General features: G+C 47.1%; 1 protein-coding gene across 7 annotated transcripts in view; it reads left to right on the top strand.

The window, feature by feature from the left end:
- CCDC126 (coiled-coil domain containing 126) overlaps positions 1 to 24,618 on the top strand; it is a 57,718-nt gene that overhangs the window by 23,186 nt on the left and 9,914 nt on the right. The gene's annotated exons all lie outside the window — the stretch shown is intronic.

The following is a 24,618-nucleotide window of genomic DNA, read 5'->3' as shown; positions in this document are numbered from 1 at the left end:
ATGCTACACTAGAATATCTATAAACTATTAAGATCCATTCACTCAAAAACCATTTAAGTGGTTAGGTCTTAACACTGCCTGTTTTTTTTTTTTGGGGGGGGGGGGGGAGATTCTTGATTGTTGGATTCATCAAGATTTAATGTGGGCCTCTACTTACTTTTTCCCTTGATCTTTCAGTTTTTGTTTAAAGTATTCAACTTAATTTTGCCTTCTGCAATGGAAATTTTGCTAAATATTGTAGTCTTTTTGCAGAGGATGGTGTCAGTTGGATGCAGCTCCCCCAGTTGACAATGTGGAGTTTAATTTTGAGTCCATTACAGCCAGAAAACCATAGCTTTTAAAACGTTCTTCAAAATGCAATTGTATACTCTAATAGGCAGCTTAATTACAATGTTTGTGCAAGAATGCTCAGGTGATGCCCACATTATTTAACCTTTATTTCCTGATACGTTGATCATTTTTATCACTAGGTTGCTTGAGATTATAGAGAAATTTCAAATTGGCTTGCTCGGACAAAGATTTTGGCCAATCACCTGTTTTACATACTGCCTGTATCATTATTACTCTACGTGCTCTGAAGTGCTGACATAAAATGACGACCCTACTGTGGCACCAGTCAGAATTGACATTGCTTGACATAGGGGACTGACTATGTCAACTTTTTTTTTCTTTTTCTATAATTGGACCTATAGAAGTATTTCCCTTTCTTAAAAACAGGCATGTGTTCTTTCACACCCATTCAAACCCTGTCCAGTAGTGGAAGGTACTTGCCTAGCAGTCCTCTTTACAGTAAGATTTTATGGCCCACATGCAACCATTACCCCCTACGCTGCTAAGCCTTTTTTTTTTAGGTTGAGCGCGCAAGTGCTTTTCGACCTGTTATCTCTCTGGGCTTTTAACCACATCCATCTCTCGTCCATCACTTTCACTCGTTCGTGGGCTTACCTTGTTTTTATTGGTAAATGCTTTACGTTTGTCCTGCATTGGGGTGGTTCCGTTACCGCCTTGCAGACTGATCCTGTTACATGAATTATTGCATGATTGCTGACAAACTGTGTGAGTGAAAGTGTTATTTTTTTAATTTTATTTTTTCCCCCCCTTTTGTTTCTTCCCTTCGTGCTCCATGGTGGACATGGCACTTGCAGCAGACAGGTGCGAACTCCATCGGCTGTATTGAAGCACTGATCACATTGTTCACACTGTTACCTAATCAGAGTCCTTTCTTTTGGCTCTCCCCTTGACGCTCCATATCTTTCACTAAAACTTGTAATTGGTAAATGCCTTAGGTAAAAAAAATACAGAAATCCTCAAAGCGTCTCTCCTGACACAGCGGTAGAGCCGATACTGCAATATTCACTGTACTTGTGGAAACTCGCCCCATAATGCTTTGCAAGCCTTCTTTTTTAAAACATTTTTGCCCATGACCCAGTCTGTGGTGGTCCTAGGACAATGGGACCACTACTAGAAACGTTCAGCACAACACACTCTTCCTATTTAGGTCGTCTCTGGGTTCCACACTAGGTTTGTGGGGACCCCAAAATAATAACCCCTCCCACTATTTATTTTTATTTTTATATAATCGCTTTCAAGGCTGGAACTTTTGTTTTACAGCCTAGAGTAGTTTGTGTTCTAAGGGCCTTGTTTGTGATAGTATTGAAGTAGGCCTGCTAGGCCTGAAAATGTTTAAGGTACTGTGCCCTCTAGGGGCTAAAGCTATAGTTAAACTGCAATACTGTCTGCCATTCCCTTTTCATGTGGTTATGTCCTCCATGGGCTAACTATATGATTACATGACCATGTTCCTTACAAATGCTATTTCTATTGGGATGTCCTCTAGGGGCTGTTCTGAGCATTACAGTTAAGATATACAAAATGCGCTGCACTCAGAAACTCGTCCCATAATGGTTTGCAGGGCATTCCTTTTTCAAAAATGTTTTGCTCACTTGTTGTTTTTGCTTTGTCGCCCTAAGTGGGAAGGGTATGCCCAGACGTGGGTCCCGTGCTTTCCATGCCACTGGATTCAAGCTAGCCTGGCTGATGAGGGGTGAAACCCGTCCCAGGATGCTTGTTTCCGGTCCAGTGAGGACCTGGCTTGGCGGTTCGGTCTGGACTGTTCCCATGAGGAACAGGGTCAAGACTGATTTGCATATGGCTGGGTCCAAACTTGGGTGGCATGGTGAGCAAAAGAACGATGGATTAAACCCAGATCTATGACTGGGGGTGAGTGTTTGACAATGTTCAGCATTCCGTCCATCACTTGTTGTTTTTGCTTTGTCGCCCTAAGTGGGAAGGGTATGCCCAGACGTGGGTCCCGTGCTTCCCATGCCACTGGATTCAAGCTAGCCTGGCTGATGAGGGGTGAAACCCCGAAACCGGTCCCAGGATGCTTGTTTCCGGTCCAGTGAGGACCTGGCTTGGCGGTTCGGTCTGGACTGTTCCCATGAGGAACAGGGTCAAGACTGATTTGCATATGGCTGGGTCCAAACTGGGGTGGCATGGTGAGCAAAAGAACGATGGATTAAACCCAGATCTATGACTGGGGGTGAGTGTTTGACAATGTTCAGCATTCCGTCCATCACTTGTTGTTTTTGCCTTGCTCACGACTCGGCCTGTGGTGGTCCTTGGACAGTGGGACTACCACCAAAAGGTGCAGCACAACATACTCTTTCTGTCATCTCCGAATCCCCTACACTAGGTTAGTGGGAACCACAAAATAATCCCTCCCACCTTTTTTTGAGCTCTTTTATGGCTGAAACTTTTGTTTTGCAGCTGATAGTAGTGTGTTTTGTGTTTTAACAGCCTTGTTTGTAATAATTTTCCTGTAGGCGTGCTAGCTCTGAAAATGTGTAATGCACTGCGTCCTCTATAGGCTAAACCTATGGTTGCATTGCAGTGCATTACTTTCTGTCATTCTGTTTTCATGTGGTTATGCCCTCTGGGGGCTAGCTATATGGTTACATGACCATGTTTCCTACAAATGCTATTTTGTTGGTGGTGTTCTCTAGGGTCTGTTCTGAGCATTACAGTCCAGTGCCAAAAGTTTACTTCTGGTAAAGGTTTTTGGGTTTTTTTTTATGACAATTGTGTATGTTTTGTTGATCTCTCTTTTTTGGAATTATGATCATGATTCAGGCCAACTTAACATCCTTATTACACAATGACTGAACACTCTTTCTATATTTGGGTGGCCCTTCTAGTTTATTTCTCTTGTTGCTTCTCCTTGGCTGTCTTGTTTTTTTGGAGGGGGGGTGTTAGCCAGCCAGCAACTCGGATGGTATGGTGGTGAAAGTGGTACTCTGTTGGACTTAACATGGTAGATTTAATTTGGTATTATCCTTCCCCATAATTCAAGCGGCCCTGCATATAATTAAATCACTTCCATTTATCTTCTTCCTCTGTCTACATCCAAAAATGAAAGTTATTTGGGGTAGTTTGCGCTTAGGCGCCCCCCCCCCCCCCTTAATTTTTTGTCCACATACCAAGCCAAATTTACTACCTTTTTTCCAACATCCTGGGGATTCTAAAGGTACACAGAGTTTGTGGATTCCCCTGGATAGGACTGAGCTATTAGCCAAAATACAGATAAAATATGGGAGGGGTTGGGGAAAATGTGAAAAAAGTGTTGCAGAAAAGCATCTTTTTTCCCCTGCAGATTGCATCAGTAAAGGATTTGCAGTGCACCATCTTCCCAGCTTTCAGGTACAGACGTACTTGAATTAGAAACCCTTAATGGGAGATGGACCATTTTCATATTTGCAGTGAAAACTAGACACCTAGGGGTGGGATGCAGTGTCTCTCCCTTTTTTTTTGTTTTTTGCCAGAATCCCTTTCAGACCTCTAACAGTGAGGAAAGAAAAACACATTTTCCTCACATTTCTGTGATTGGAAGTTTTGGAAAATGTGGGGAGCCAGATAATTCCTTCTACCTGGCATTTCCCCAAGTCTCCTTATAAAAATGGTACCTCACTTGTGTGGGTAGACCTAGTACCCGCAACAGGAAACAGCCTAAAACACAACATGTATACAGCACATTTTCCAGCGAAAACTGACCCTCTTTTTCCGATGTGGGTAACTTTAGGTTTTGGATCATACATCAGCTGGCACCTAGCGAACCCTAGGGGAATCCAGGACGGTGTGACTTGCGTGGTTCCCAATAGGTTTCTTTCCCACAATGCCCTGCAAAATTCACACATTTCCTGAAATTACTCATTTTCCTTACATATCTGTGATGGAAACTTCTGTAGGAATCAACAAAATTCCTACCACCCAGCATGGCCCCACTTGTGCCAATTAAAACGCTCCTCCGCCTGTGTGGCTAGGCCTAGTGCCGCAAAAGGAACGGATAAAACCAAGGACAATGGGAGCGCTTGCGTGGAGACACCTGTTGACCTTGGTTGGATCCGTTCCTGTCGCTGGCACTAGGCCCAGCCACATAAGTGAATGGTGGAATGTCATTGGTATCTCCAAATTGAGTGGTTTGGGGACTGCACACAGGTGAAACATTTTCAGGCACAGCAGGAGGAGCTCACACTCCAAAATGTAAAATTTACAGCTGTGTCACACCCCAACAGATTGTCAGTCTGTACTGTTTGACCCACCAGAATATAATCTACTATATTCTAAAATTATTCCAATCCTGTTGGGCAGGAGATGCTTCTTGTGCCTCTAGAAGTCCCTGATAATAAATGTGCTACATTCTTTTATTGCTCTGAGAGGAAGGTGTGAGAAGGTTGGGTGGGCGCCCTAGATGAGTGACTGGAGGGATGGCAGGATGGCCTTGGGCGAACTAGTCATCCCCACCTATTCGCACCTTATACAGTTGAAGTACTTGGATATATGTTATCTTAGTAGTAACCAACTGCGTGCTCCAGTGATGAGTGTCTTCTTTCACATGGTATTGGTATGCCCTATAATGGGGTGCTACTGGTCCAATATTTTCTACGCACCTTCTGGAATACTGGAACTGGCGGTTGGCTGTTCTCTCCATATTGCTCTGATGTGGGTGATCTTGGAAGGGAGCATACCCTGGTGGGCAGTGGAACAATAGCCAAACAAGACATTGCTGAATATTGGCAGTCCTTTAAGTCCCTGCCTTTGGCATAGTGGAAGACTGCAATGGATTGGTGTGCCAAATTGGAGGAACTGTTTTACAAAGCAAGGTACTACACACTTAAACACTGGAAAATTTGGGAGAACTGATTATCTTATTATAACTTTATTAGTAACTGATGTGCTGTAATGTATCTTTTACTATGTCCTGGTGATTTCTGTTGTGATTACACTGTGTGCTTGGTCTGTCTTTTATCTTGTCTTCCACCTTAAATTACCATGTTGTAGTTATTTTTAAAAAAATGCATGAATCATCCACAGATTGATCACATCAGTATTTGTATAGTGCAGCAGTGTCACCTGTAGGGGTATCTGGGCACTGTGGGTGCGACATCTTGAGTTTCTTCCAGAAATCGGCCAGGGAGAGTGCTGTTGGAAAATGGAGGGGTAGTTCTTCCAGGTGTTGGTGGTGATGAAGTAGAAGGCGCGTTTTCTTTTTTCCCCTCCCCTACCCCCTTCCCTGCTGCAGCTGCGCAGGAGCTACTGAGGAGGAGTGCATGTGTCTTGCGGTAGGTGGAAGTTCAGTCCATGGTTGATGTAGGTGGGTCCTTGATCATGCAAAGCTTTGTAGGCGTGCATGAGGGTTTGGAACTGGCATCTCTCTTGGATGGGGAGCCGGTGGAGGTTTCTGGGGTGGAGGGGTAATGTGGGTCTGTTTGGGAGGTCCAGGATGAGTCTGGCTGCAGTATTCCATATGGTCTGGTGTCTTTTGAGGAGCTGGGTGGAGATGCAGGCATAGAGAGCTTTGCTGTAGTTGAGGCGGCTGGTGACAAGGGCTTGAGTGTCTGCTTTTCTGGTGTTGCCTGGGATCCATCTGAAGATTCTTCGGAGCATGCAATGGGTGGGGATGCAGAAAGAGGCGACTTGCGTTGTTTTTTCGTTTCATCGTCAGTTCACTGTTGAGGATGCTGCGTAGGCTGCGTGTATGGTCTGTAGGTGCCTGTCCAATTGTCTGGGGCGGAACCTGTTACTAAAATACAATTAAACATTATAGCGAAAAAAGCCGCCCATCCTGATGCACACTGTTTAAATAGGGTCTGTGGTAGGCCATTGGGGGGGGGGGACACATTCATGATAATGACACAAATCTATCTATACTGAGTATGATCTTGTAGCACTGTAAAAAGACCTATTGTATCCCCACACCAAGGAATGGGAGAACATGTTGGCCTTATACTATAAGAGTGCACCGAATAAGTCCAGTTCCACCATACCAGTCACCAGGGAACTCCCAGGGACCCAATGACAAGTCTGGGCTTAAATGGTCAACATACTGTGCTGCAGCTGTTCTGCAGTGCCGGAGAGCTAAAAAAACGTTAGAATCCTGCCCTGCTCTTCTGAATGGTTCAAGACCTTTAAGCACCACAGCCTGTGCGATACTTTACACATGCAAGGGCCCTTTTGATATCCTAATCCGTGGTAACATTCTAAAACTCCTACGTTCTCTGGGTTCCCTTGGCAAAAGCTCATCACCAGAAATTCTCTCTATTGAAATCATTCATCCAGGGCCCATTCAGAGCAACAGGATAACTAAGATAACCTGGAGATCAGCAGATCTGGTTTAAAAGGTCCTGGGGAATGCAGGCATCTTAAGGCAGTGGGGGCATTACAATTATCCCCTAAAGAGATTCAGGATGCCCACATGTTTTAGAGCACTTATCTGAAGAAGCCCCTGTAATGGTTCGACAAAAAACAGTCTAGCCTGTGTAGGAAACACCCTCAATAAGTCTCCAACCCCCTTGAAGCCAGCACAAGGACATAACAGTTGTTAAACCTGCACGCAGGTCCAAAGAATCAAGAAAACTGGGGCTGGCTCTCAAACCCTAAACTCAAAAAGACTGTTACATTGACGGAACAACAACAAAATTGCTCACCTGGAATGTTCACTAAGGGCATATTCTTGGAACATCAACGGATTGGCAAGCAAGTTGGAAGACCAAGAAATCCAACAATATCTATGGTCCTTCCAAATAGTGCTCCTCCAAGAGACCTGGTCACAGGAGCGATATATAAACCATTTTATACTTGCAACTAGGCAACATAAGTACCTGTGGTTTAAGGGTGGTCTTGCTATCCACGTATCCGTCACCTGCACAATCGAGTCCGGGGCTAAATACAGTGACAAAGATGGTCCGCAGGTTGTCGATTTGTCACTTTTAAGTATCAGGCGGCAGATCCAGAAAAATTACTTTAGTGAATGTCTACATCAATCCAAATGGTACAGTAAGGTCTGTGTCCTTTGATAAGCTGATTGACATCTTAACAAGTCTGAGTTCGCGGAGAGCAAGCCTCATTGTATTAGATTTTCATATGTGGCTAATGAGTGTCCTCCCTGCAATTGAGATTACAGAGGCACATGATGGTTATTGACTGGTCCCCCCTCAGCATCCTCCACGGTGGCACAAAGCAGATAGAAGAGGACAGTTCCTACAAGGCAGACTGGAACAACTTGGCCTCAGAGTGTTAAATGGTCATGTCTCTCCAGATAAACTCGCCAGCATCTCATATTTACGTTCTTTTGGGGCATCCTTAATTGAATATACTTTCATCAGCCTTCCGCTAATGGACGTGACCGCCTCATTTGGTTTTGGGGAGAAAAGGGTCAGTGACCCCCATCCACAAGAGATAATGCTAGACATCACCCCGGGTGAACATGCACACGCCGCTGATTGTGGGCACCAAGGATGTTCAATCAACCTGAAACAGATATGTACACCCTGGCCTCCCTGTTGGGGCTTGCCAACGACGCCAAACAGCTGGTAGAATCCATCAGCACAACAGCTGAAAAATCCACTGTCATCATGGGCAAGGTGTACAGCAGAATTTGCAAGACTGCACGCTAGGCCTGTCTCCACCAACAATAGGCCGATAGCACAAAGAACAACTCATCCAATAAGGATGACAAAAAGGATTAATTTGCTGTGACGAGCCTTCAGAAAATCCTCAATGAATCCTATAACTCTAGAAAAGCTAAGAGAGGCCTTAAGGCATCTAAATAAGTAGCAAAAGAACCTCCAGCAGGAGAGACGGAACACTTTATGAGCGAAAATACTCTACATCAGGCAGACCATAAATGCGGTTGGGTGACCCCTCCCTAATGTGGCCTCTTCCTATATCTCCGAGTTAACCTGGCATCACTGTTTGTCTGCCCACTTTAACACACAGGCTCCTCTAACCAGGTCCTCCTCTAAGGATGATGGCCCAGCTTTTTTGGCACCCCCGCTAGCCCAGCAGGGGAGCAGCGATTGCGGCTCATTTTTTGGCCATATGTTCTATTAACATAGTTCAGAAACAAACCACCAAGGGATGTTGCGATGCGGAGCCAGGACCGGGAGGATTTCCTTCTGCGATATATAAGGAAGATCCATCTTTGTGGACCACATACTTGACTCCACTCTTTCCCAACATCTTGCATCAAAATTGCATTCCGAATGCATGCCACAGTTTGATTCTCGCATCAATATTCAAGGGTGGAGAGAGAAGGGCTCATAGGAACTACAGGTTGATAGCCTTAATCTACCACGAGACCAAATACTTTGCAGGGGTCATACTGGATAAGCGGCAACATTGGGCTGAGTCCAATCGCACTATTCCCTCAAACCAAACTGGGTTCACAAAGTTTGTTGGCACCTCTGCTAACATTATGACACTGTTGCTCTTTGGTTAAACCAAGTTCAATAATCACCTAGTATACTTGGACTTCTTCGACTAGAAGTCCACATTTGACAAGGTAAATAGGGGGAAGCTCTGGTGCAAACTGGCTGCTTTCAACATCCCTGTGATCTCCTAAGAGCCCTGGAATTGTTACACAATGGCGCATAGGTGAGAATTAAAATTGGGGACGGCTCATGCCTGTCCAGGCCCATTAACACTACTCAAGGCCTCAAGCAGGGCTGTTTATGCTTCAACCATATTTGACTTGTTTCTGTCCGACCTGGCCCCAGCTTTAAACACAGTGAATTTGTATCCTTCCAAGCTGGGGGGTTTCTAACTGTCAAATCTGTTTGCAGACACCTTGGTCTTGATCAGTAGAACTAAGGTTGGCTTACAGCGCCTTTTGGATGCGATCTCAGTCTAATCAGCCAGGAACAGGCTAATAATTCACAGTAAGAAGACCAAGATCCTAGTAGTATATCGCCCTAGGCAACATAAACTATGTGGGCTTTAAACCAAGAAAAGATAGGGGTCACCAAATGCTTTAAGTATCTTGGCGTTCTATTTAGTGAGAATGGGATATTTTGGGACCAAATGGAGGAAATTAAGAAAAAGGGTCTCGCCGTGGCATATGGGCTGCAGTGCCTCCACACAAAATTAAAAGGCTTACACTGACCTGCAAGTAACAAAAGCAAAGGTTCTTTCGACTCTAGGCTATGGAAGCGAGGCCTTAAGGGGGCGAGACAGTAGTATGCTGGACAAAATGCTACTTAAAATGTATAGACATATTTTCTTCCCCTGCGCAAATCAGACTGGAGTTTGACATTGCTAAGCAGTCATTCGTGCGAATGGCGGCCTTTGCAATATGCTGCCGTAAGCGAAAAGCTAAAACTGGCAAAGGAAAGCTCACTCAGTCACTTCCTTTGGTCTAAATTGGATACAAACACCCGCTTCCCTGCCAGTGTCTTCCTGTGCCATGCTCTGAACACTCTTAGCCTAACAAACGCATGGGTTTTACCTATAAGCCATCAGCAATTTAAAAACCTGGCAAAAGCAAGCTCTCACTTGCTATCTTTGGTAGCTGATCGGGACTCTCTGTCCCTCCAATGCTATGGTTGGATGACGCTCCAAAACTACACAAGGGTAAAACCCAAAGGTATCGAAATTAATCTTTTAATGACTGGACCAACGCCCAGTTTATGAAGTACAGGTGGGTCCACTGCTAATCCCAAATCACTTGCCAGCATGTAAAAAATCGGGGCGGATGAGCCATGCCGGGTATGCGCACAGAGTCAAGAAGACATTGTTCACGTACTCTGCCTGTGTCCTGCTCTCTTGGAGGATCGATGTGAGCTTCTCCGGCAACCATGGAACGCACGTGGCATCAGTCCTTGCAGGGAGGCAGTGATAGTATGCTTGGAGTCATCCGACACTATGCTCCACTGTGATCTGGTGCAGTTTTTTCAGAGATTCTCTTCCACAAGGTAGAAAGGGTTCGGGGTGACTATAGGTCGTACTGCTTCCCTCCCAGATATTTTGGGCTTTTCTTGTCCTAACAAGGGCCCTTTGCCTCTGGGAGCTTTACTCTAACTTTCTTTGCCTCTCTGCTTGCTGTTTGCAAATTGTATTGCAGACCTTTCTTAGTTTCTTAAGGCACGCGCTGGCCAATGAGTGTTTTAGCACTCTTTGTGGCAATGCTTCTTTCATTTTTTTTACATGTCAACCCTTTTTAGATGCCCTGGTTGCTGTATCAGCACTTTCTGCGACATCACACTTAGCACCTTACTAGAATGTCTTTGGATAAAGGCTTACCTGGGTCTCCCATATGACTGAATTTTAACACAAGGTTTTAATGGTCATCTGACGTCTTACTTACTTTAATGCCCTCAGGGGACGATTATACCCATCGAACAGGTATATGTTGGCTCCTGAGCGTCTAGTACTTTCTGTGACATCTCTTGCATTATGTTATATATTAAGCTACTTAGATACCCCGGCTGGCCGGCAATTTTCGTGCGATTGAATTTTAACATGTTGTTTTTATTGCTTTTCTGTCAATGATTTATTGCCCGGCACATGAGTGTCTCCGCACCCGAGTTACAATATGCTTTGTACCTCATTATATGCTAAGCCTTTTAGATGCCCGGTCTGCTGCACCAGCACTTTTTGTTACCATACACCATGCACTTTATTAGAATATCCCTGGATGAGGGGTTGACTGTGTCTTCTTAGGATTACGTTAGGCCTTTAAAACGTTCGGACTGTTGCAACTGCACTTTGTGAGGAAAATACACCATGCACTTTACCAGAACGAGGTCACTGGATGAAGGTCTTTCTGTGTCTTTCATTTAATTGAATCTTTACATGATGTCTTTATAGTATTTTATTATGTACTGCACTGTATTGCAATGGTTTTGTTTTTGTAATCATACAATAAAGATTACTGTCAAAGTACCCACTTTGCCTATTTAAGCAGAAATAGATCATGCATAAGATCCTTTGGTAGTCCCACATACACTTTCAGGGTCTTTTGTAATGTAAGTAGTTTACTTGTACAGCTAATTAAAATCATTACAAAAAAGTAAAATGGGCAGATGTTAAAAGGTTTTTTTTCTTCCCAAAACACGTCACATATTAATACACAAGATCCAATGAAGTGAATAATTTAAAATGATATTGGAGAACACCAGTTACAGACTGTGAGATCCCTATCAAATCCCATACTGTCACAAGCAAAGTGAAGAAACTACATGTCCAGAGATAGTCTTTAAGTTGCTGTGATCACAAAGCTATTAACCTTCAGCAGTGTTTCTGCAGGTTCTTTAAAGTAAACAGAACACAAAAGTACCCTTTTGTGAAACAATATCTTCTCAGACACTTGCATCAAGCTTGTGAAGATATGATAGAGATGGTAAATATGTAGTTTAATAGTTGATTAAACCTTTCAAGCATTGTGCTTGCACTGTGGACATCATGCATTATGCTTTTAAAATAGAAGATAGGATGTAGTAAATCCATTTTGAAACCACATTCGTGTATTTTAATTTGCTGATTAAGGTTCCACTAAAGCACATACAATTGCTGAAGCACAATCCCTTATTTTAATTTCTTAAGTTTTGGATTAAGAATATTTTCATTTGTGTAGATCCCTCCAGGTTTTCCCAAATAAGGTAACTTGCAAAAAAAATAATAATATGAAAAATGGGTAGGAAAAGGCCATTTGTGACAACATTTTCCTCTGTAACTTCTTATCACGATGGCCGATTTTTACAAAAGCAATACATCAGTACGTCTGCTAGACTCTTCTAGTGGTATTATTTATATGCTAGGTTGTCCAAAAACCTGAGATACCTAGAGCCAATATCTGAGCAGCAACCTTTCAATGGTTTTTCATTGTGTACAGAGTATAGAGCAATTCATATGGTAAAACTTGGAGTGAAAATGGGCATGAAGTAAACCTATGTCTTTCTGAAATGTAAACCAGGTGCTAAGTTAAGGAACAGTGGTTATTTGTACATCTCTGAATTTGTGGGTACCCATAATTGCATGTGATTCAAAGAGCATTTTGCGAAATGTCTTGTTTCTTACACACTGGGTTTCATTTGCAAGGCACGGTTGCAAAGAAATGCAAAATAATAGTACCCCACTTGAGTGGTTGGGCCCAGCTCCTACGACACAATACACCTGAAAACGTGAACAGGAGGTATCCTGTTTTACTCAACAGATTCTGTGCTTTTGTTAAAGGTGGGTGGCTCTGTATTTTTGGCTCTAACTCGCCCACCACCCAGAAAAACCTACCAAACCCAAACATTTCTGAAAAATAGACACCTGGGAGAGTTCAGGGTGGCATGACTTGTTCTTACCAGGTAATGTTACCCAGAAGCTCTTACAAATCAAAATCTTGGCTAAAAACACACACTTCCCTCCCATGTATGTGACAGAAAGTTCTAGAATCTGTGGAGAGCGACAAATGTATTACCAGCCTGAGTTCCCACACATCCACTGATAACAGTGGTACCCTACTTCTGTGAATGGGCTAGAGACTTTTGTGGATCCCACAAGGGTTTCTTACCAACAGTTCCTTGCAAATCTCAAACTTTGCTTATAACTACACATTTTCTTTAAATGTCTGTAATGGAAACTTCCAGAATTTTGCTTAATTTTCTTCTCCCTCCGATGCTGTCAGGTTCTGATCCTTCCTCTGATCACTCCTCCATAACTCAAGTTAGGGCCTGGGCAGCAGTCATCCACAGCAACACCATCTCTGACTGTCTAAAACGTTCCTTCTCAAACACTGGCCGACGGAGAAGGCAGAATGGTTCTAAATCAGTTAGTGGGTGTGTGCACCTGTGAGATGTGTGCGACAGTGACTAGGTATCCTGTCTTAATACCATGCACTATCCTTTTGTTTTGGCTCAGTGGATATCATGAAAGGCTTATTGGATGGATCCCTATGAAAGTTACTGGATATGTTGGTACCAGAGACATTTGATGTGATATTTGTATCTTTGTTACCGTCCAGTGCTTAGCCATTATCTGCCTGATCTATGATTCACTTCGTAAGCCTGGATGGTCTGAAGCTGGGCTTTATGAAAGCTAAACAGAGTTTGTTAAACATATCTGTAGTTGCTGAAATGTGGGGTTACACCTACTAGCTGTTCAATGAAGGTGGTCACAGAGCGTTTGCTTGAAGGACTGGTACCTTTTACTAAAGTCAGATCCCTGAGCATCTGTCCACTCTTCCAAGTACAAGGAACGTCTGATGGCCATTATACTTGGAGGCCCAAGCATTGACCCTTGGCCTTATAGGTCTGACAGTGCACCTGAAATTGAATGAAGGCCGATTCAAATGTATCGATCCACCAGCTTTTGTATATGCACTGAATGATGGTCTTGTTAGCAAATGTTTTAAATTGGCTCCATGGTTAACTTTGAAGTATGCAAATGTTATCTCTAAACCAAGTGCATGCAAAGTAAGTATCTGCATGTTAGACATTCAAAGAACTAAGCGGTGTGGAAGATGGCATACTCCTTAAATGCAAAAGCAATATGCACAATCAAATTCACAGATTGTAAGCTAAAAAATAAGGAAGTAATGAAATTCTACTTTTCTGGAAGTCAGCAGCAAATCCTTCTAAACAATTATTTAACCTCTGTGAATGCAATACCTTACTGTCCACTATGCATCTTCCGAAAGAGACAATCTGTTCACATTGTAAGGCATGTACATATAAGCTGCATATACTGATGTCATTTCAAGGCTCTAGCTACTGTGGTGGCGCACCTCTGCACTAAACAGTCCCACCAATCATATGGTGGTTTTAAAATTGCTCCACATTAAGTGCTGCAATGAGATATACCATACAGGGCAAAACTCCACAGTGTTAGGTTGTTGGTAGACATATCTTTAGAGTGATCATCTAAGGCATCTCAAAAAGCCAGCATCAAGACATAGACAGACTTGAGAGACAATTGGAAGAAATGGAGGCTAAGTAGGAACTGTAGGAAGCTGGCTCTGTATATGCTATACCAAAATGAGATATAGGCCCTCATTATGAACACGGCGGGAGAGACCACACTGTCGGCGGTGGCAGTAACTACCGCCAGCAGTCAAGCATTCTGGGCCGCCAAATAATGAAGCACATGAAAAACAGGGAGTCTGAATACCACTCACCTCCAGCAGAGGAGTGCCAACAACGACCGAAGAGGCCGCCCACAGGCCGATGGAAAGGCCCTACCTGCCCATCAAATAATGAAGCACTAGACTGCCGTCAGTTCCGGGGCGGGAACCACCACCATACAAAGCCAGGCGGAAACAAACCAAATAAAAGGAAACACTCACTGGAGGCTCACACAACACGCCGAAGCAGACATGAAGAGAGAGTTGTAAATCATGCCAGTCCTGCTTTTTGCCATATACCTCCACGACCGAGACCGCCGACGATGACGGTAAGTACCTCAACTTACTAAAACAAGGGAAGAAAGGGCACAGTTACATACCCACCCCGCAACGCACCCACAACCCCTCACAACCGCACAAACCATACACACCTGAGGAAGAGGTACTTAACCGACACAAGGCCAAAACAACCTGCCCAAAGTACCCACATGTGCACAACAACCCCCAACAGTGAAACGAGGAACCACGGATTTAGTGTGTGCCAACACCAACACTGGCCACACAAACTTTAATAAAGCTCCAGGAGCAACATCATTTCAACAGTAGGCCAATGGCCATTCCATAGCTAAAAGGCTGATTTGCCCAAATTCCCCCGACTTGACTTCCACAAGTGCACATGGTACTCCACCATAAAGGGCATCAATGGGGCAGCCAGGCACCTCAGGGGCAGGGGTGGCGGGAGTTGGGACTTCTGTCTGGGAGGCAGGACTTGGGTTTACGTTTGGGAGGTGGAGGGGGCTTGGATTTTGCCTTGGAAGGTGGGGGAGTGGCCTTGGACTGGGGTGCAGCCGATGTAACTGGGCCAGCGAGGGGTCTCTTGCTCACAGGGGAAGTTGCACAGGAATGGGAAGGGCAGACAGGGGCGGGCTGTGATGTGGGAGGAGTGGACAAGGCAAGGAGGTGGGCCCGTTTAGGGATGGGGTGGGCCAGTGGGTTCAAAAAGGTCTACACGGGATAGGAAAAGTTTCTTTGGGGCATTCGTGGTGGACCCAGAGGAAGGTGTGGGAGTGGAGGTAGAGTGAGTGGTCATAACTGGTGTAAGTGTGCGTGACGTGGATGCAGGTGACTACAGTATGCTGAGGTGTGGTGGATGTGTGTTGGGTGGGTGACTGGGAACGTTTGAGTGTCTTGAGAGGAGGGGGGTGGACACAGTGGGACAAGACAGGCTGCCAGTGTAAATGGATGTTGTCTGGGTGTCTGCAAGTTTGGTGAGTGTGCTGCAAGTGTTACTCAAAGTCGTTGTGGTGAGTGCAGGTGTGGTGTCTGGGGTGTATGACCTGATGTCTGATGTTGTCGTGACTGCAACAATGGGGTCAGCAACAGTGAATGATGGTGCAGTGCTTGTGAGTGTGCATGTAGAGGTGACAGACAGGGAGGTGGATGAGGTGGACACAGTGGGGGAAGTGGATGGTGTTGTGTGTGCCTTTGTATGTTGGCTGTGTGTATGCCTGTGGTGGGAAGCGTGGTGCTTGTGTTTTTCAGTGTGCTTCTTGTGTGTTGAGGTGTGTGCATGGCTGTCAGAATGTGTGCTTGGGACGGGTGAAGGGAGTGGGGTGCTGGAAGGGGTAGAGGTAGTTGGAGGGGGGACGGAATGACCAGGGACACTGGCTGCCGTCAAAGAGGAGGCCAGAGCCTGAAAAGATCTCTGTAGGACAGACTCAGCACGGTGAATGCCATCCAGGTATGCATTGGTCTGCTGCACCTGGGATGCTAGCCTCTGGATGGCATTGACAATGGTTGTCTGCCCTACAGAGATGGTCCTCAGGTGGTCAATAGCCTCCTCCATGAGGGCGGCAGGGCTGACTGGGGCAGGGGATGAGGTGCGTGGGGCAAAGGAGACACCCACCCTTCTGGGTGAGCGGGCACGAGCAACTGGGTGGGGAGCAACTGGGAGGGCTGTGATGGTATGGGGGGTGGCGGAAGATGACAATGATTGGGTTCCCCCACTAGGGTCCGCCACCAACGGAGAGCTCCCATCGTAGGAGGTGTCAGAATCACTACCTCCAGTGGTAGTTGCCTCCCCCGTGGTACTCCCCTCGCCCTCCAACCCACTGGTCCCCTTGGCGCCGCTCAACTCTGCCTCCTTGGAACCGTGGGCTGCTGCATCCCCACTCGCCGGTGCCACTGCTCCTTCACCAGATGATGCTGATGTACACAGACCACACAAGAGAACAGCGATGGGGAGACCAAACAGGAGAGACAATTGTAAATAGCTGAATGGAGGTACAAAACTGGTTCACACATACTCCCACCCTGCAAATATACCACCATGGAACACCTACAGCTATACTCACGGCTATGCCCCTGACTAGTCGCCACAACCCTGGTATACATACATCACAGAAGGACCTGAAGAACTGCAGACCTGTCCCTTATCATCTAACCGCCCATGGGGGCCAAAATGCCAAATGACATCTGTCAGAGTCCCTGCCACTAGACAGCATACATACTACAGCACCATCAGACATCCATCAACGAGGCATACAATGGTCTCTGTACTCACCCCCTTGTGTCTGCTGTGCAGCCCTTAAGCGCCCATCCAGGTCTGGATACGCCACCGCCAGAATGCAGCGCATTAGTGGGGTTCAGTGCTCAACGGGCACCCCTTCCTCGTTGGGAGGACTTCCCCCAGCTGGGCCTCGTAGGTCTTCCTGGCCCAGCGCTGCAGGTCCTCCTACCACTTCTTCCAGTGGTTGCTCCACCGGTTCTAGACCCCCAGGGTCTGCACCTCCCTGGCAATGGCCTGCCATAGTCCCCTCTTCTGATGGGACCTGTAGGGGGCACACAGAAAAAGTAACACAGAGGTCAGACAATGCCCATTTGATACAGCTGGCTATAGGCCCCCTATGGGACAGACACTTAAACAGCTTAACAGCACCTCACACATGCAGCATGTCATGAATTCCACGACTGTGAAGTGTCAAATCGTGCACACGTTTACTGCCATCTACCACCATTACACACGTCCATGCACCCCAATCCGCCTACTCATCCTGTACCTCTGGTCGACCATATAGCTTGGCGTACAGGGGAAGGACCCTGTCCACCAGCTTCTCCAGTTCCTCCGTGGTGATGGCCAGGCCCCTTTCCCCTGCCATTTCCAGGACCAGAGTCAGGACACAGCAGCACATTCAGTGGAGTACCTGCATGCACGTAATCTGGGAGTCAAGTGAAGTTGGGGTTACGAGATGGCGTACGCTCCGCGGCGGTGTGCACCATCACTGGCGGCGGCGATCATGATAGGCCCATATTCCCCATTGACAACCATGTTAACCAATGAATCGTTACACTGCGGTGAACACTGCCTTACGCAATTATGACAACTTCCAGCGGTATGAGGGCACTTCCACTGCTACATATCTGGATTACAGGGGGCAGACATTTTGCATACTACTATGCATTTATTAATTTCTCATTGGCCCTATACAGGCCCTATGGACCCCAGCCCCCAAACACATGAACAAAAATACATTTACTCACCACAACAGTCCAGATGTATCATAGAGGAGGTCACTCCAGTTTAACATCCTAATATGCATATGTGTCATCGACTTGAATATTCAGCACTGCTGGCAAACAACATGTTGAGCAGATGTATGTGTCCCTCACATGTGTTCTCCACTCCTCCTAGATACAGACCCATGTGGCGAAGGAGGACCCCTTCGGTGTACAGACCACTTGTTGATTTGGAGACCGTGGTGGAGCATAAAATCATTATCAATTACAGATTCACTTGTGCTACTATTCATGAACTTTGTGCATTACTGGATCCAGCACTGAGACGGCTAATCAGAATCAGCATGCCATCCCTACTGAAGTGCAAGTGCTCTCTGCACTCCATTTCCTGGCCATGGGCTCATTTCAGGTGACTGTGGTATGGGTGCAGGTTTTTCACAGCCAATGTTTAGCCTCATACTGTCCAGATTCCTGAATGCATTTGTACAACACCTGCAGTCCTATGTGAGGTTTCCACACAGTGCTGAACTCCCTGCCATTTAGTCTGACTTTTATGCCTTTGCCAACATTCCCCATCTGATATCTGATAGGTGCCAATGATGGCACCCACATAGCTCTCATCCCCCCAAGACTAAGTGAACAGGTGTACAGAAAAAGGAAGAACTTTCACTCCATGAACATTCAGTTTGTGAGTACTGCAGACCAGTACATTTCACATGTGAATGCCATGTTCCCTGGATCAGTCCATGATTCCTTTGGGCTGAGGAACAGCAGTGTGCCACACATGATGGGACAACTACAAGGGGACAGAGGATAGATCATAGGTAAGTGTGTCTGACACTTTTTTGGTACATAGCTGACAGCAAGGCTGTCTGCAACTGAGGGTTGAGAGTTACAGTCCTGTTTTGCCCACTTTTGCAGGTGATTCTGGCTACACCAACATGCATTGGCTCCTGACACCAGTGAGGAATCCTAGGACACATTCTGAGAGGAATTACAATGAGGCCCATGGACGTACTAGGAAGGTGATAGAGCGCACTATAGGTCTCCTGAAGGCTAGATTCCGTTGCCTCCATCTCTCTCGGGGATCCCTGTGCTATGGCCCTGAGAAGGTGTGTAGAATAGTGGTGGCCTGCTGCATGCTGCACAACGTGGCTGTGAGGAAATCTATTCCCCTACTGGAGGAGGAGGGTGCTGTATATCCAGACCAGCTTCCTCTGAGAGGGTTTGAGAGTGATGGGGATGATGAAGAGGGGGAATATGTTCACTCCAGGAACCAACTGATCCAACTATACTTCCAGTGGCTATGAGGTACTGTTCACTGATGATGTTGTCTGCACTGCATAATGTCAGCTTGGCTTATTCTCAATGGGGATGAGGGGTCTGTAGTCATTGACACTGTTACATGAATTTCAGGTGCCATGTGACATGATAACCAACATGGTGTACATTTCTGTCTACTCCACACAATGTTGTGCATGGGGTGCCATTCCTTCAAAAAGGTCTGAATTTTAATTTAACTGGCAAATGCATTCACACTTAAAATTGATTCAACATAATGACAGGGGACATAGAAATTGGTGTACATGTGTTTTAATTGTTGTCAGGGATGCATTGGTGCTCTTTACAGTGATAGGGAGTGGGCTACTGGTGGATGTCCATAATGGGTACATGGTCTCAGCGATTGTTGGCAGTGGTAATACATCCATCAATGTTGTATACGTTTTTGGGTTACTATTGCATGGTGGGGATGGTGGTTCAGTGGCACACTTGGGGGGGACGGCTGTTGTTAGTCACTTCTTAGAGGGTGCCTTGGTCTTGGCAGGTGTTCCAGTGCCATTTCTGGGCCTGAGGGACCGTTTTGGTGCCTGGTGTTGGCCTGCACGGGTTGAGGTGCTGGTCTCCTGTGTGTCCTCAGATGGTTGCTGCTGCTGATGTTGATAGCTGGTCTGTCTCTAGGTCTGTGGGGGGTCTCCGGCTGGGTTGGGAAGTGGTGTAGCAGCGCACCTGCTATGGTGGCCATGGTGGTATTGAGCTGTTTCCACTGCTCCATGGCCTCTTGGTGGTGTGCTATCTGCAGCCTTTGACTCTGCTCCTGGGTAGCCACAATCTGGCCCATCCTGTCCTGGGTATAGTGGTATGCTCCCAGGACCTCCGAGATCACCTCCTGGGCTGCAGCATCCATCGTTTGGCCCCCCCCCCCGGGCCACTGATGCACTCCCACTGGGCCTAGCCTCCTGTGCCTGTGTCCCCTGCACAGGTCTGGTGGTACCACTTATACTGGGGCCATCGTCTTCCTGCCTGTTGGTAGGTAGTGACTGTGGCCTCTGTCCTTGTGTTCCACCGGTCTGTGGCCTGGATACACAGGTGTGGAGCCGGTTGCCCAGGGCTGATGTTGGTGGCTGGGTGGTAGGGGTGTCAGTGGTGTCCTGGGTGGGGCTGCTGGATGGTGACCGGCCAGAACTGTGTGACGGGCCAGGGTATTCCTCACTGTTCAGAGTTCCCTGTCCAGCGTCCTGAGTGGTGCCTCTGTCTCCATGTGGGGCACTGCACTCCTTCTCCTGTCCATCAGGGTGTCATGGGTGGTGGTGCCTGTTCGGGGGAATGGACATGTATGTTACAATTGCAAAATCGGATGGGTTGCACCGGGCAAGGCTATTTTGTGTAGGCTTTCCACTGTTGTGCCATGGAGGGTGCTTTTGTGAGGTTGCCATTGCATTTTGCTTGGGATGTGGAGGTGCATTGTGGTTGTTGTAGTGCCACTGTGATTCCTTGCAGGGGTAGGTGGCTGTGCACAGGGGGAGGGATGTGGGCCTGTTGGTGGATTTGTGGGCATGCAGGGTGACAGGATGTAGTGATCGTGGCTTGGGTGGGGTAATGGTTCAGGTGGCTGTTGGAGGGGTGGGGTGGTGCATGCATTACAGGTGTGATGGATATGGGGTAATTGTAGATGACTTACCCGAGTCCATTCCTCCAGTGAGGCCCTCAGGGTGCAGGATGGTCAGTACGTTTTCCTCCCACTCAGTGTAGTCGGGGGGGTGTGGGTGGAGGTCGTCCCCCCCCCCCCCCCCCCCCGAGTCTTCTGGACCGTAATGTTGTGCCGGGATGCCATGGACCTCACCTTCCCGCGCAGGTCGTTCCATCTCTTGCAGATGTCGTCCCTCGTGCGTGGATGGTTTCCCACTGCGTTGACCTTGTTGACAATTGTCTGCCATAACTCCATCTTCCTGGCGATGGGTATGTGCTGGACCTATGGCCCGAATAATGGTGGCTCGACCTTCAGTAACTCGTCCACCAAGGTCCTTAGCTCCCTTTCTGTGAAACGTGGGTGCTTGGGGGGGCATGGTGTGTATTGTAGGTGGTTTGTTGTGTGGATCTTGGTGAAGGTGCTGTTGGGTGTGTGTCGTGTGATGTGACGTTCAGTGTCTTCCTGTTGTGTTGTCCGTCTGGCTTCTCCTCTTGGCAATGCAAAGGATTGTGGGGTGTGTCTGTGAGTGTTTTAAAGTGTTGTGGATGTGTGTCAGGTGTGTGGGTTTCAAACTTGCCAATGTGTGCATTTCTTTCTGTTGGGTTCTCTTGCTGGCAGTGGTGGTCTGTATTGCCAATGGTCGTTCGACTTCCACCGACTGCCGCGGTGATTTGTACATCATTATTTGGAGGGCGGGGAATTTGTGTGCTTGGCGGTGGCAGGGTGGGATTTGCAGCTTTTTCGCCGACAAGGCCCTGGCGGTGACTGGTGGCCGGAAAATATTTAACGGATTCTGATTTTTGCATCTTTATATGGCAGGCTTCTGTTCACCCCCAATGGCGAGATTCTGTTCACCGTCACCACGGCGGGGAACGGTATTTACCGCCATGTTCATAATGACCCCCTTAGTAAGTGTGCAGGGGTTCCCCAGAAGCTTAACAGAGGCTGAAGTAGAGAATACAAATGCTCTCTTTTGTGGTAGTGTGGTCGAGCAGTTATCAGAGGGTAGTGCAAAACATTTGTTGTACACACACAGTCAAGAAATGAGGCACACACTGAATGACCATCACCAGGCCAATGTTTTTATGTAGCAAAAATATATTTTGTTTATTTCTAGAACCAAAAGAATCTTATGGTAGGTAATTATATTTGCAAGTAAGTATCCAACATATGTATCAGTTGTACTTAGTTTTGGGTTTGGCACATAAAACAGTTTACAGGCAAGTAACACTTTTCACATTCAAAACTTGACAGTGCAATTTTCAGTACAGTCCTAGGGGAGGAAAAGTGTTAGTGCAGTTTTGAGGTAAATACTCGACTTACAGTCCCAGTCTCTGGGGGTTTGGATGTCCACTGGTCAAGGTTCAAGATGACCCCAAGCATGCACCACCAGCAAAACTGGGCCAGCCGGGTGCAGAGGTGAAAGTCGGTGTTGGATTTAGAATGGGATCTATGGAGACTGGGGGCACTCGGAAACCGATCTGCTGGCAGGTAAGTACCTGCGACTTCGGAGGACAGACCGAGGGGTTTAGGAGAACACTGAGTGGGACACAGGGTAGCATCAAACACACACCCTAAGTGGCACAGGGGCGGTCGGGTACAGGGTGCAAACACAGCGTTGGGCTCCCAATGCTATTCAATAGACGACCTGTGGGTCACAAAGCTGCTTCAGTCCGGGTCCAGAGTGGTTGGTTCTGGAAAACCAAATGTTGGACAAGGAGTTGAATGCTGAATGTTGCTGGACCGCCTGCTGGATTCCCCAAGGACAGGGGGCTGTAGGGGCAGGGGTACCTTTGGGCGTCAGGTAGCTTCGTCCAGTTCTATCATGGTCGGGGGAGGGCTCTAGATTTAGACGGCATGCATCGTCGTGTTGGCCAGGAGGAGTCAACCCAGGGTGGACTTGAGGTCGGAATCGCGATGGGACCTCCTCTGGACCAGTGGGCCTCCTGGACTCAAGCCGTGGGTGTCTGGCGCAGAGTGGGCAGGGCTCATAGATCCAGGGTACTGTTGGAGTCCTTGGTTGGTGTTTCTTCTGGAAAGGGCTGCTGTCCTCTGGAGTTCTTGGTCCTCTGTGGGGTTTGTAGAGGTCGCTGGTCCTGCAGGCTGCATCGCCTTTTTTTTTTTGCAGAGTCCTTGAAGTTCCAGACAGGCGGATAGGGCTGATGCCATGTCAGTCCTTCTTTCTTCTTGTCTTGAGCTCACCAGGAATCTGGTGAGTAAGGTTCAGGGTTCCCCTAACAACTAGGTTTAGGGGAGTTACAGGGGTCAGAGGGCAGCAGACCCGAGGGTGGCCGATCCATCCTTGTGCCAACTCCCTTTGGGGAGGTTGGGGGGGGGGAGGAACATCCCTGTCGCTATCCCTATTGGTCCCTATCCTCCAAACCAAGATGGAGGATTCTGCAGAGACAGGGTCACTTCAGCTCTGGACACCTTTGGGGTGGTTCTGGCTGCAGTGGTCACTCCTCCTTGATTTACCTAATTTTCTCACTGGACCTGCTGCCAAAACTGGGGCTAGGTCTGGGGACGGGCATCTCCCCTAGCTGGAGTGCCCCTGGACACTGTAACAGGAGGCCTGAGCCTTTGAGGTTCACTGCCAAGTGTTACAGTTCCTGCAGGGGGGAGGTGTGAAGCACCTCCACCTAAAGCAGACTTTGTTTCTGACCCCAGAGAGCACAAAGGCCCTCACCTCATGGGGTCAGAAACTCGTCTGTTAGTGGCAGGCTGGCACAGACTGATCAGCCTAACGCCAAAGGGTTGGTTGGGGTACAGGGGGCATCTCTAAGATGCCCTCTGAGTGCATTTTACAATAAATCCAACACTTGCATCAGTGTGGGTTTATTGTGCTGAGACGTTTGATACCAAACTTCCCAATCTTCAGTGAAGCTATCATGGAGCTGTGGAGTTTGTAATGACATACTCTCAGCCCATGTATTCATTAGGGCCCCACTGCACTTACTATATCTAAGAATGGACTTAGACACTGTAGGGGCGTATTGCCCTGGCAGCTATGCCCTCACCTGTGGTATAGTGTACCCTGCCTTAGGACTGTAAGGCCTGCTAGAGGGGTGACTGACCTATGCCGCAGGCAGTGGGTTATGGGCATGGCACCCTAAGAGGGAAGCCATGTCAACTTTACCTTTTTCTCCCCACCAGCACACATTAGTTGCAATGGCATTGTGCATGTACTTGGTGAGGGTCCTTTAGGGTGGCACAATACATGCTGCAGCCCCTAGAGACTCTCCCTGGCCAGAGAGCCCTTTGTGCCACTGATACCTTTTATAAGGGACTTAGCTGTGTGCCTGGGGTGTGCCAATTGTGTTAACAAAGGTACAAGTTTGGGAAAGAACACTGGTGCTGGGGCTTGGTTAGCAGGATCCCAGCACACTCGGTCAAGTCAGCATCAATATCAGGCAAAAGGTGGGGGGGTAAACATCTCAACATTGTTCTGTGTTAACTGTTGACCCATGAATCTGAGCGTTTGGATGCAGTCAGACCAGCTGCACATCGTGCAATAAAATGAATTTGTTGCAAGGTTGATGGTGGTGTGGTGACGACAGGCCTTCAGGAGTACTCTAGATGGAAGATCACATTCTGTCAAAGGGCTCTAAGTGAATGATGATGCAGTGAACTAGGATATGAACCTGGTCTTCATGGAGTAATACAAATCGGCTTACTGTATTAATGTATGATTTTGAGGAAGTTAAACTATATTTTAACCAAAGCACTCTAGCATGGACAGACCGTCAATTGG

The sequence above is a fragment of the Pleurodeles waltl genome, chromosome 10 (assembly GCF_031143425.1).
Source record: "Pleurodeles waltl isolate 20211129_DDA chromosome 10, aPleWal1.hap1.20221129, whole genome shotgun sequence".
In the NCBI taxonomy this organism is placed as follows: Eukaryota; Metazoa; Chordata; class Amphibia; order Caudata; family Salamandridae; genus Pleurodeles; species Pleurodeles waltl.
The sequence above is the reverse complement of the archived record's forward strand: the minus strand, read 5'-3'. Positions and strand labels throughout refer to the sequence as shown.